At 47.4% G+C, this 12040-nt stretch overlaps 1 pseudogene; it reads right to left on the bottom strand.

Moving 5' to 3' along the window:
* Positions 1–9975: 9975 nt before the first annotated feature.
* On the bottom strand, positions 9976–11342 carry LOC107972484 (small ubiquitin-related modifier 1-like; annotated as a pseudogene).
* Between the last annotated feature and the right edge of the window lie 698 nt (positions 11343–12040).

Genomic DNA, 12040 nt, shown 5'->3' with positions numbered 1-12040 from the left:
ACTGCGATCTGGCCACTCTAGCATACCTTTGAATGGCCCTCACATTCTTGTGCCATTCTTCCACCATTTCCCTGGGGCCAGGTATGCGGAGGAGCATTGCAGCCAGACACCACAGCAGCAATACAAACTACAACAGAAAAAAATAATGAATATAAAAGTGGCTTCAGGTACTCAGGTTAACTGCTGCGAGGCACCATGGCGGGCCCGCAGTGGAGGAGAGGGGCAGCTCTCTGCAGACCCAACAGTCTGTTTTGTTCTGGAGAGAGACCACCGTCTGTGCCCAGCTGGCAAGAGGTTTGCTGCATACCATCTATGGGTGAAAAGTGAGATGTTTAGTGAGTACAAGAAGGGGCAAGTCATGGTCATTTTTTTCTTTTTGAGACAGAGTTTCACTCTTGTTGCCCAGGCTGGAGTGCAGTAGCTGGATCTCGGCTCACTGCAACCTCCGCCTCCTGGGTTCAAGCGATTCTCCTGCCTCAGCCTTCCAAGTAGCTGGGATTATAGGCGCCCGCCATCATGCCCAGCTAATTTTTTGTTTTTTAGTACAGGTGGCGTTTTGCCATATTGGCCAGGTTGGTCTCAAACTGCTGGCCTCAGGTGATCCACCCGCCTCGGCCTTCCAAAGTGCTGGGATTACAGGCATGTACCACCGCACCCAGCCTCATGGTCATTTTACAAGAAACAGGAAGTTGTGTCCTTCTGAGACAGCATCACCCCGAGAGTGGCCTGGTGCTTGGTTTGCAATACCAAATAGGTTGGCCCCCTCTCTACAAAGTGTCACATGAGGCTGGAGTAAGACAATAGGGATATTATGCAGTGTGGGCATCCAGACGCTAGACTGTTACATGCATCCCCCAGGTGCAGTGGAGAATGTTCTTCCATATCAGCCCCCCAAAGGGGGCTGCCTGCTACCATCCAATCCTGTGTTTCTCCTTGTAGTAGGCACATGGTGGGCCCCTTAAAGATGGTGCCCAGATGTCAGTGCACAGGACTGTTGGGTCCGGCTCCTAGAAGAAACCATCCAGGCAGCTCAGCCCATTGGCTACATGTCCTTTGCCTGTATCGAGCCAGATACTCTCAGTGGACAGCTGGATACAGGTGGAAGGATTGCCTCGTGACAAGCCATCTGTGTACCAGGCCTGGTCAGGAATTGGGGCCTGTCCCTCTTATATAAAGGAGGGAATATGTGGAGGCTCAGTGCCTCTGTCAAAGACTGTCCTTCAGCTGTCACATAGGTGACAGGGCCAAGCAGCAAACGGAACCCTGTGCTAGTTCGTGTACTCCTCTGTTGCAGGCATGCGTGCCATTTGGCCACAATCTGTTTCTGGGCATTCCCAGATTTTGGTTTCTGGAAGGTGTCCTACTTTAGACTAGGATAAAGGCTAAGGCCTCAGGATCCCGATAAGAGCAATGGGGGCTGAGTGTCTGGAGACTGGCGGCCACATATAGAGCTAGCTAACTATATATTGGTCACCTAAGAATGCACAGGCTGGCTGGGCGTGGTGGCTTACGCCTGTAATCCCAACATTTTGGGAGGCCAAGGTGGGCGGATCACCTGAGGTCAGGAGTTTGAGACCAGCCTGGCCAACATGGCAAAACCCTGTCTCTACTAAAAATACAAAAATTAGGTGGGCGTGGTGGCGGGCACCTGTAATCCCAGCTAACCTACTATGGGGTACTGGGTATGTACTAGCATGGGAACCCCTTTGGAACATCTTCCACTTGCTGTAAGGCATAACACGTAGTGCAGAATTATAGCTCCCTGACACTGTAACTTCAGTCCCCTTCCATAGCTGGAACCAGAATCCTAAAGGCACAAGTTTGTGTCCTTGCCTTTGCCACCGGTCCCAGTTGGCCCCCTTCTTGACTAAGTGGTACAGTGGCCTAAGGAGTTGAGCCAAATGGGAAATAAAAGGACACCACGGCCTTAGAAGAACTAAGAAGGTTTGCAGCCGCTTTGGTGGTGTAGGATGTGGGTAGGCCTGCACCATATGTAGAATGGCAAATTGAACACCGTTAGTCTTACCCAACCAGATGACACCAAGTATTGGACTGATAAGCCTGGACCCTGCCTTTGTCTGCATTGACCGCCCATCCTCTGTTAACCAAGTGAGACAGCAAGGTGAGGGCTATGGACACTCAGAAGTTAGCTGGCAAAAGACTCAGAATTTAACATCAATGTAAAGGAAAACATGTACCCTCTCCAGGGTAGTCCATCTACTGAGGTCTGTGGCCACTAGGCGTTGACAGATAGTGAGGCTATGGAAATATCCCCGCGGCAAGACAGTAAAGGTATATTGTTCTTCCCAGGTGATAAGGTTAGGCTTTTTTTTTTGAGAGGGAGTCTCGTTCTGTTGCCCAGGCTGGAGTGCAATGGCGTGGTCTCGGCTCACCGCAACTTTCGCCTCCCAGATTCACACCATTCTCCTGCCTCAGCCTCCTGAGTAGCTGGGATTACAGGCGCCCGCCACCACGCCCAGCTAGGGTTAGGCTTTGTGTCCCCATCCAAATCTCGTCTTGAGTTGTAATCTCTATAATCCCCACGTGTCAGAGACACCAGGTGGAGGTAATTGAATCATTGGGGCGGTTTCCCCCAGGCTGTTCTCGTGGCAGTGAGTGAGATCTCGCGAGATCTGATGGTTTTATAAGGGGCTCTTCCTCCTTCGCCCGGCCTCGTGAAGAAGGTGCCTTTCTACCCCTTTGCCTTCTGCTGTGCTCGTAAGCTTCCTGAGGCCTCCCCAGCTATGCTGAACTGTAAGTCAATTAAACCTCTTTCCTTTATAAATTACCCAGTTTTGGGCAGTTCTTTATAGCAGCTTGAAAACGGACTAATATACCAGGTGAATGCAATGACAAAATGAGGTTCGTCCAGTCCCTCTCCTAACCTCATAAGAAAGGAGGCGATATGAGAACAGCTGCATACATTAGGGGGACCGCTTTGTTGAACTCCCGGTAATATGTCATTCTCCGTGTCCCATCAGGCATCCACATGGGCCATGTAGGGCTATTGTATGGGCTGTTCACTGGTCTTATAATGTCTACCCAGACTTCTTTCCTTTTCAGTCCCTACGATCTCATCATGACCTCCTGGCAGGTGTTGTCGTTTCTTTTTTCTTTTTTGAGACGGAGTCTCGCTCTGTCGCCCAGGCTGGAGTGCAGTGGCACGATCTCGGCTCACTGCAAGCTCCGCCTCCCGGGTTCGCGCCATTCTCCTGCCTCAGCCTCCAGAGTAGCTGGGACTACAGGCACCCGCCACCGCGCCCGGCTAATTTTTTGTATCTTTTAGTAGAGACAGGGTTTCACCGTGTTAGCCAGGACGGTCTCGATCCTCTGATCTCGTGATCCGCCCGCCTCGGCCTCCCAAAGTGCTGGGATTACAGGCGTGAGCCACCGCGCCCGGCCAGGTGTTGTCGTTTCAATACTGCTATTCACAGAGGGGCTGGCAGCTGTGCTGGTGTCCATTTCGCATTCCCCTGGATCACGCGCTTCACCATCCTAACTCAGTCGGAATTCAGAGGGTCACAATCCTGATGAGACAGCCATTCCCAAGATGTACTCTGGGATAGGAGCTCTGTATACTAAATACGGTTTGGGCAGCAGTCTCCTAACTTGTAATACTAGCTCAACCTGTCTGACTTTCACGACCCCCGCCCCCACCGACCATCTATTGTTATAGGCCACTGGAACCACGGATGTCACCACATACGAGAGTGCATTCAGCTCCAGTATCCGCTGGGAACAGCCTGTACATTCTTGTTTTTTTGTTTCGTTTTGTTTTTGAGATGGAGTCTCACTCTGTCACCAGGCTGGAGTGCAGTGGCACGATCTCGGCTCACTGCAACCTCTACCTCCCGGGTTCAAGCGATTCTCCTGCCTCAGCCTCCAGAGTAGCTGGGATTACTGGTGCCCAGCTAACTTTTGGTATTTTTGGTAGAGACAGGGTTTCACCATGTTGGTCAGGCTGGTCTCGAACTCCTCACCTCGTGATCTGCCCACCTCAGCCTCCCAAAGTGCTGGGATTACAGGCGTAAGCCACCTTGCCTCCTGGATGCATTCTTGGTTTTTTGCCTTTTTTTTTTTTTTTTCTGAGACGGAGTCTAACTCTGTGGTCCAGGCTGGAGTGCAGTGGCACGATCTTGGCTCACTGCAACCTCCGCCTCCCAGGTTCAAGTGATTCTCCTGCCTCAGCCTCCTGAGTAGCTGGGATTACAGGTGCCCACCACCACGCCCAGCTAATTTTTGTATTTTTAGTAGAGAGGAGGTTTCACCATGTTGGCCGGGCTGGCCTCAAACTCCTGACCTCAGGTGATCCTCCCACCTCGGCCTCCCAAAGTCCTGGGATTACAGGCATGAGCCAGTGCACCCAGCCAGCCTGTGCATTCTTAGGTGACCAATATATAGTTAGCTAGCTCTATATGTGGCCGCCAGTCTCCAGACACCCAGCCGCCATTGCTCTTACCAGGATCCTGGGGCCTTAGCCTTTGTCCCAGTCTAAAGGGGTTGGTGCCTGTATCCCTCTGTGGGAGGGGCAGTGGGCTGAGCCTGAGGCTTCTTCGTGAAGTGCTGTTTTGGCTTGAGCTTCTGCCACAGTCTGACCAGAACAGCATTAGGCTGTTTATCTATTTTCACAGTAGGTGTTCCTGCCACTACCTGGTCACACATTTGTCGGGGGTCCCCGACAGCCCCTTGGCTGTTTTTCCTTTGGTTCCCTTGTTTTTATCCCAGCAGCATGCACCCCTCGCCTGTGCAGTTTCTGTTTCTCCTAAGCGGTAGCCCTTTGGGCCGCCTGAGACACTGGCTATCCTACGAAGGGACTCAAGATAGACGCTAGTGTGCCACACCATTGGTTGTGTGCCTACTGTAAGATGGCATTTCTCATGCCCGCAGTGAAAAGCTCCTTGTCAGGGCCTCGGTAATGCTCAGTGTAGATAGCAAGCATCACCCCTAATTCCCAGAGGATGTCCCTCAATTCCTCCATAATCTGTCGTCACAAAGGAGATGTGGGGACATTCCTTTCTTTGTTTTTGAGAGGGAGTCTCGCCCTGTTGTCCAGGCTGGAGTGCAATGGCTCCATCTCAGCTCACTGCAACCTCCGCCTCCCGGGTTCAAACGATTCTTCTGCCTCAGCCTCCCGAGTAGCTGGGATTACAGGCACCTGCCACGACACCCGACTAATTTTTGTATTTTTAGTAGAGACGGGGTTTCACCATATTGGCCAGGCTGGTCTCAAACTCCCTACCTCATGATCCTCCTGCCTCAGCCTCCCAAAGTGCTGGGATTACAAGCCTGAGCCACTGCACCCAGCCGGGACATTCCTTTCATTTGGCCAGGCTGCCTTGCAGCTCGCAACCACCCGGCTAAGGAGGGGGTGGCCCGATCCTCATTATTGGTGCCATCGAGGCACTACCTCAGGGCCGGATGGTTGGTGATGGATGCCATTTCACTCATCTCTGTTCCATGTCCCATAGACAGAGAAGCCACCCTATGACCGACTGTCTCCCCCTTCTGCCTGAACCTAGTTCCCAGCTCCACCAACTCCACAACCGTGGAATCCTGCACTGCGGTGTCTTCCAGGCAGGGGCAAGTCTTGCAGGGTGACCCCCTACATCTGTGGTTGGTCGGCTTTCATCTTGGTGTTGACCAGCAAACGTGCAGAGAGGATGGGCACCTTCATGAGCTCATCCCAGGCCTCACTCTCTTCCCCACTAGAGCTCTCCATGGGGTCCCAGAACTTAGGGTCCCAGGATGATTTAGTCATGAGGGCCCTGACTCATTGACATAGCAGCCAGCAGCTTTTCAAATGGACCATACCTGACAAGCCAGGGTCTCTCCATTTTGTCATCCCGTGCCCGCAGGCAGGACAGTCGGTCTCTGATGTTTCAGTCTGATCTAATTAGGCATCTCTTTGTCGTCGCAGTTCATCTTGTAATGGATGCACCTTCACCTGCGCCATGAGCCCGGCCCCCGAGGCTGCTCAGAGCACAGTCAGGAGTGGCCAGCCAACCGCAGCTGCCACAGCTTAGGCATCTAACTTTTGCTTAGTTAGATCCACCTCCTGCAATAGCTCTTCCAGACCCTTCAGTGTTTTGGGGGCATCTCTGTACCCATGCCTTGGGCCTCATCCATCAAGGATAGTGGCTGTTGAGCCCCACACAGACGTGGACAGCCAGCCAGCCCGAGATGCCCCCCGTTGATATTCTCCTCTCCAATCCCATCGACTCTGCGTGCACAGGATTTTCTCCAACCTCCTGCTGGGATCATCAGTTGTCGTGCCAAATGCCTGTTAACTTCAGTAGCCATGGCACCAGGTTCAAGAGGCTGAAGAAGAGACCCGGAGCCAGCACACAAAACACAGGACTTATTTGGGGGAACTTGCAGCTTGGGCCAGTGGTGGTGGACTGGACAGGAGAACCACAACCATTTGCAAAAAGCATGCAGTTCAGGCCAGACTTGGTGGCTCGTGCCTGTAATCCCAGTACTTTGGGAGGCTGAGGCAGGTGGACCACTTGAGGTCAGGAGTTCGAGACCAGCCTGGCCAACATGGTGAAACCCCGTCTCTACTAATAATACAAAAATTAGCTGGGCATGGTGGCGGGCGCCTGTAGTCCCAGCTACTTGGGAGGCTGAGGCAGGAGAATCGCTTGAACTTGGGAGGCGGAGGTTGCAGTGAGCTCAGATTGCGCCACTGCACTCCAGCCTGGGTGACAGAGCGAGACTCCGTCTCAAAAAAAAAGAAAAAAAAAATGCAGTTCATAGGGCATTTTCACTTAGCATCCTCCCCTAGCAACCTCTACGTGGCAACCCTCATTCTCAGAGGCAGCTTCAGTTATTGCTGTCAGGTGTATCTGCCATAAGGGCAGGGTTAAGGAAAGTTATTGCTATCAGAGATGTCTACCAGACACTCCCAAGCTCCCTTTTGTCCAGAGGCCTAAGATAGTCTTCTGTGACAGCTTTATTGAAATGTGATTCATATACCATACAATCAACCTATTTAAAATTTACAATTCAGCCAGGCATGGCGGCTCATTCCTGTAATCACAGCACTTCGGGAGGCCGAGGTGGGTGGATCACTTGAGGTCAGGAATTCTAGTCCACCCTGGTCAATATGTCAAAACCCCATCTCTACTAAAAATACAAAAATTAGGCGGGCATGGTGTTGGGTGCCTGTGATCTCAGCTACCTGGGAGGCTGAGGCAGGAGAATCTCTTGAACCTGGGAAGCAGAGGTTGCAGTGAGCTGAGATCATGCCATTGCACTCCAGCCTGGGAGACAAGAGCAAAACTCCGTCTCAAAAAAAAAGTTGACAATTCAATGATATTTAGTATATTCATAGAACTGCCGCATTTTGCCAAATGGCTTTTTAGCATTTAGTGGACTTGTTGATAGAATTTTAAATATTGAACTCTCCTTGTGGGATCAATTCTACGTAGGTGTAATGTATTATCCTTTTGATATATTCTAGATTCTACTTGCTAATATTTGGCTTGTTCATCTCGTCTTTGTAAATGAGGGTTTTTTTTCTACTTTCTATAAATTTTGGCATTAAAATTATGCTAGCTTCAGAAGGTAAATTGAGGAGCTCTTTATTTTTTCTGTGATCCTAAGCCAGTGCTGCTCAAACTTTAGTATGCTGAAAGTCACCTGGAAAGCTTGTTAGACAGATCCTTGGGCCCCATCTTCTAGTGATTTTATTTTATTTTTTCTTGAAACAGAGTCTTGCTCTTGTCACCCAGGCTGGAGTGCAATGGTGCGATCTCGGCTCACTGCAACCTCCGCCTCCCAGGTTCAAGCGATTCTCCTGCCTCAGCCGTCTCGAATAGCTGGGATTACAGGCGTGCACCACCACTCCCGTCTAATTTTTGTAGTTTTAGTAGAGACAGGGTTTCGCCATGTTGGCCAGGCTGTTCTCGAACTCCTGACCTCGTGATCTGCCCGCCTTGGCCTCCCAAAGTGCTGGGATAACAGGCGTGAGCCACTGCACCCGACCGCCCGCTAGTGATTTTTATGGGGTGAATCTGGATTCAGGTTCATTAATTTGCATTTATCACACTCCCAGGTGATGCTTAGGATTCGTGGGCCACACTTTGAGCAGCCTGGTGTAATTGACATTAGAACCATCTGCTTTTTAAAGGTTAAATCGAACTCATCTCTGAACCCATCTGGTCCCAGAGCCCATTTGTGCAGTAAATCTCTACTCATCTTTCCAACCCTTTCCATTAATTTTCCCCAAAATTCTTGGATTATTTTTAGTAATTTACATTTGCTAGACACTTTCCGTTTCCTCTAAGGTTTCAGATTTGTTGACCTAGGATTTCATATAGCATATGTCCTTAAAATTCTAAATTTGATGGCTGTGTCTCTTTTCTCATTTTTTACATTTTGTTATTTTTATTTATCTTTTTCTCAATCAGATTCACAAGTGGCATTTGGATTTACTTAGCATTTTTACTTTATTTTCTATCTTATTAATGTCAACTTTTTAATTACAATTTCTAGTTTGTTTTGTCTTTATTCTTCTGATTTCTCAAACTCCTGACCTCAAGTGATCCACCTGTCTCAGCCTCCCAAAGTGCTAGGATTACAGGCGTGAGCCACTGCGCCCAGCCTATTCTGATTTCTTAAGGGGAGTATTAAGTTCCTTTATTCATCATCTTTAGTCTTCAGTAAAGTGTAATTTTTGCTGTATGTCAAAGGTTTTGATATGAAATAATCTCCTTTTTATGCTACCTAGAAACTTTGTAATTTTCTACTTAGCTTCTTTTTAATCCAAGGATTATCTGGAAGTGTGTGTGTGTGTGTATAGGATTATCTGGAAATATATATATATACACACACACTTTTATGCTACCTGGAAACTTTGTAATTTTCTACTTAGCTTCTTTTTAATCCAAGGATTATCTGGAAGTGTGTGTGTGTATGTATGTGTGTGTGTGTGTGTGTGTGTGTGTGTGTGTACAGATATATAGATATGAGATGGGTGTCTTGCTGTGTTGCCTAGGCTGGTCTTGAACGCCTGAGCTTAAATGACCCTCTCACCACAGAAGCATATTTCTTAATTTCCAAGTCATTAAGGTTATCTTCTCTTTTAAAATTGTTCATTTCTTTTTTTTACGATTTTTACAAATATTGTTTATTTTAATGAAGCTGGTACAATGTCCATTTAAAACCCATATCCCAGGCCGAAAAGAACAAATAAAAAAGAGCAGTGTTCTGTCTTATTCATTTCTACATGTATCGCTTTATTAATTGCTAATGAAAATCAGAACTTTTCTGGAATCTTCTGACAAGATTTAAAAAAAATCTTAAAATGCCTTTTCTTCAGTGAAGCCATCTTTGGAGTTAGGCATCACTCTTACCTGATCTGTCATCTTGACTTCAACCTGATATTCCTCTTCTTTTGGTCCAGACCCTCAAATTTTAGAAGTACCTTCAAGTTAAGGAAAGGTCGTTTTTCCACAGTTCAGTTCTCTGGAAAAACTCCCATCTCCCACTGAAAGTCACAGTCCAGGAGTGAAGCAATCACATGCTAGAACATCAGGGCCAGTTGGAAAGTCATTATGAACACCTGCATTGGCCGATCTTACTTATCACCACAAGCCTGAAAATGCAATGTCCTGAAAAAGGTGGCCTCTCTGTGCACACGTAATTTTTAAAAAGGAGAGGGTAGGCTGGGCGCGGTGGCTCACGCCTGTAATCCCAGCACTTTAGGAGGCCGAGGCTGGCAGATCACAAGGTCAGGAGATCGAGACCATCCTGGCTAACACAGTGAAAGCCCGTCTCTACTGAAAATACAAAAAATTAGCCAGGCGTGGTGGCGGGTGCCTGTAATCCCAGCTACTCGGGAGGCTGAGGCAGGAGAATGGTATGAACCCGGGAGGTGGAGGTTGCAGTGAGCCAAGATCGCGCCACTGCACTCCATCCTGGGCGATAGAGCGAGACTCCGTCTCAAAAAAAAAAAAAAAAAAAAAAAAAAAAGAGAGGGTAATATGAAGGGGACTGAGGCTTGATCACCAAAAATCAGCACAATGAAAACAAATGATAATGAATAATGAGCACCAGAATTCAAATTACCAGATGTTTCAAAGAGATGGGGTACCAGTTTTCAATTCCGTTTTGAACACCACATTACAAAGGAACTATTTTTAAAAATAAAGGATTAAAGGATCGAGGGAAAATAAAAAAAGAATAAGCTGTTGAATGACCGCCCCCCACCCCCCGTTTGTTCCTGATAAACTTCAATCACATCTTCTTCCTCCATTCCCAGTTCTTTTGGAGTATGAGTATCAGCAATTCTCTGACCCTCAAAGAGAAACCGAGTGGATTCATTGGAATACCCTGTCTTTGACAGTATGATTCTTTGAGTTTCTTGAGATGTGTTGTCATTTTCACTTTGAAGTGAATCTCACTGCTATCCTGTCCAGTGACTTTGAGTTTAATATATTCACCTTCCTTCTTATCCCCCAAGTCCTCAGTTGAAGGTTTTGCCTCCTGGTCAGACATGATGACAGTGGCTTCACCCAGGGGTCTCCACACAGCAGCGGCCTCGAGTAGGCAGAACCGCACTCCAGGGTTCACAAATCCATCTCCCTTCCCTAAAACTGTTCATTTCTAATATGACTAAGTATCTATTAAATCATATTTGTTTGCATTATTCAATTTCTCTATGTCCTTTTTTTCTCTATTAGATTAGATCTGTGAGTTCTGAAAAAGTTGTATGATAATTGCCATCGTAGTTATATTTTGATCAATTTCTTTTTGGTTTTATACGTGTTTTGCCTTAAATATTTAGCTCTCCAGTTGTTTGGTACATATAGGCTTGTGGCTGTTATTTTTTTCTTTGCGTGTTGAGCATGTACTATACGTCTCTAATGTGTTCGGTACTTTTAATCTTAAATATTGTTTCCTGATACTCAGATTTCAATCTTGGCTAGGATGGTTGGGGCATTTGCTTTACAATAAATCATTCAGGTGAACATTTCAGTTTTGTTCACTTTTTGGAATATGTGTATTTTATAATAAAAAGGAGATAGGTTAGTATGCAAGAAGAAAGCAAAACTCGCCCAAAAAAGGAAATCTGGCCGGGCGCAGTGGCTCACGCCTGTAATCCCAGCACTTTGGGAGGCCGAGGCAGGCGGATCACGAGGTCAGGAGTTCAAGACCAGCCTGACGAACATGATGAAACCCCGTCTCTACTAAAAATACAAAAATTAGCTGGGCATGGTGGTGCACGCCTGAAATCCCAGCTACTTGGGAGGCTGAGGCAGGAGAATCGCTTGAACCTGGGAGATGGAGATTGCAGTGAGCCGAGATCGGGCCTCTGCACTCCAGCCTGGGTGACAGAGCAAGACTCTGTCTCAAAAAAAAAAAAAAAAAAAAAATGTATAAATACATTACTAAGATTAATGAGTTTATCAAGGTTGCTGGATACAGGGTTAATAGAACAATATTAATAGCGTTTCTACATACCAGCAAGAAATAAATAGGTAATGAAAAATATAAAGATAACATTTATAATAACATGAAGCTATTTTAAGTGCCTAGGAATAGATCTAATAAAAAAATACAAAACTTCTATGCCAAAACCTATAACCATTATTATTATTATAGACAGGGTCTCTCTGTTGCCCAGGCTGGAGTGCAGTGGCATGATCTTGGCTCACTGCAACCTCCGCCTCCCAGCTTCAAGAGATTCTTGCGCCTCAGGCTCCTGAATAGCTGGGACTAAAGGCATGCACCACCATGCCCACCTAATTTTTTGTATTTTTGGCAGAGATGAGGTTTCACCATCGTGCCCAGGCTGCTCTTGAACTCCTGACCTCAGGTGATCTGCCTGCCTTGGCCTTTCAAAGTGCTGGGATTACAGGGGTCAGCCACCATGCCCAGCCTATAATCATTATTATTATCAAGAACAGTGTTAATCCATGAGGATTAACAGATTTAAGCATGAAAGGCAAATTTATAAAGTGTTTAGAAGTTATGTGGAAGAATAACTTCATGATCTGGGGGTTAAGAAAGACGTATTAGGGCCGGGCGCGGTGGC

The sequence above is a fragment of the Pan troglodytes genome, chromosome 20, assembly GCF_028858775.2.
Source record: "Pan troglodytes isolate AG18354 chromosome 20, NHGRI_mPanTro3-v2.0_pri, whole genome shotgun sequence".
In the NCBI taxonomy this organism is placed as follows: domain Eukaryota; kingdom Metazoa; phylum Chordata; class Mammalia; order Primates; family Hominidae; genus Pan; species Pan troglodytes.
Note: the sequence above shows the minus strand (reverse complement) of the source record. Positions and strands in the feature narration are given on the sequence as shown.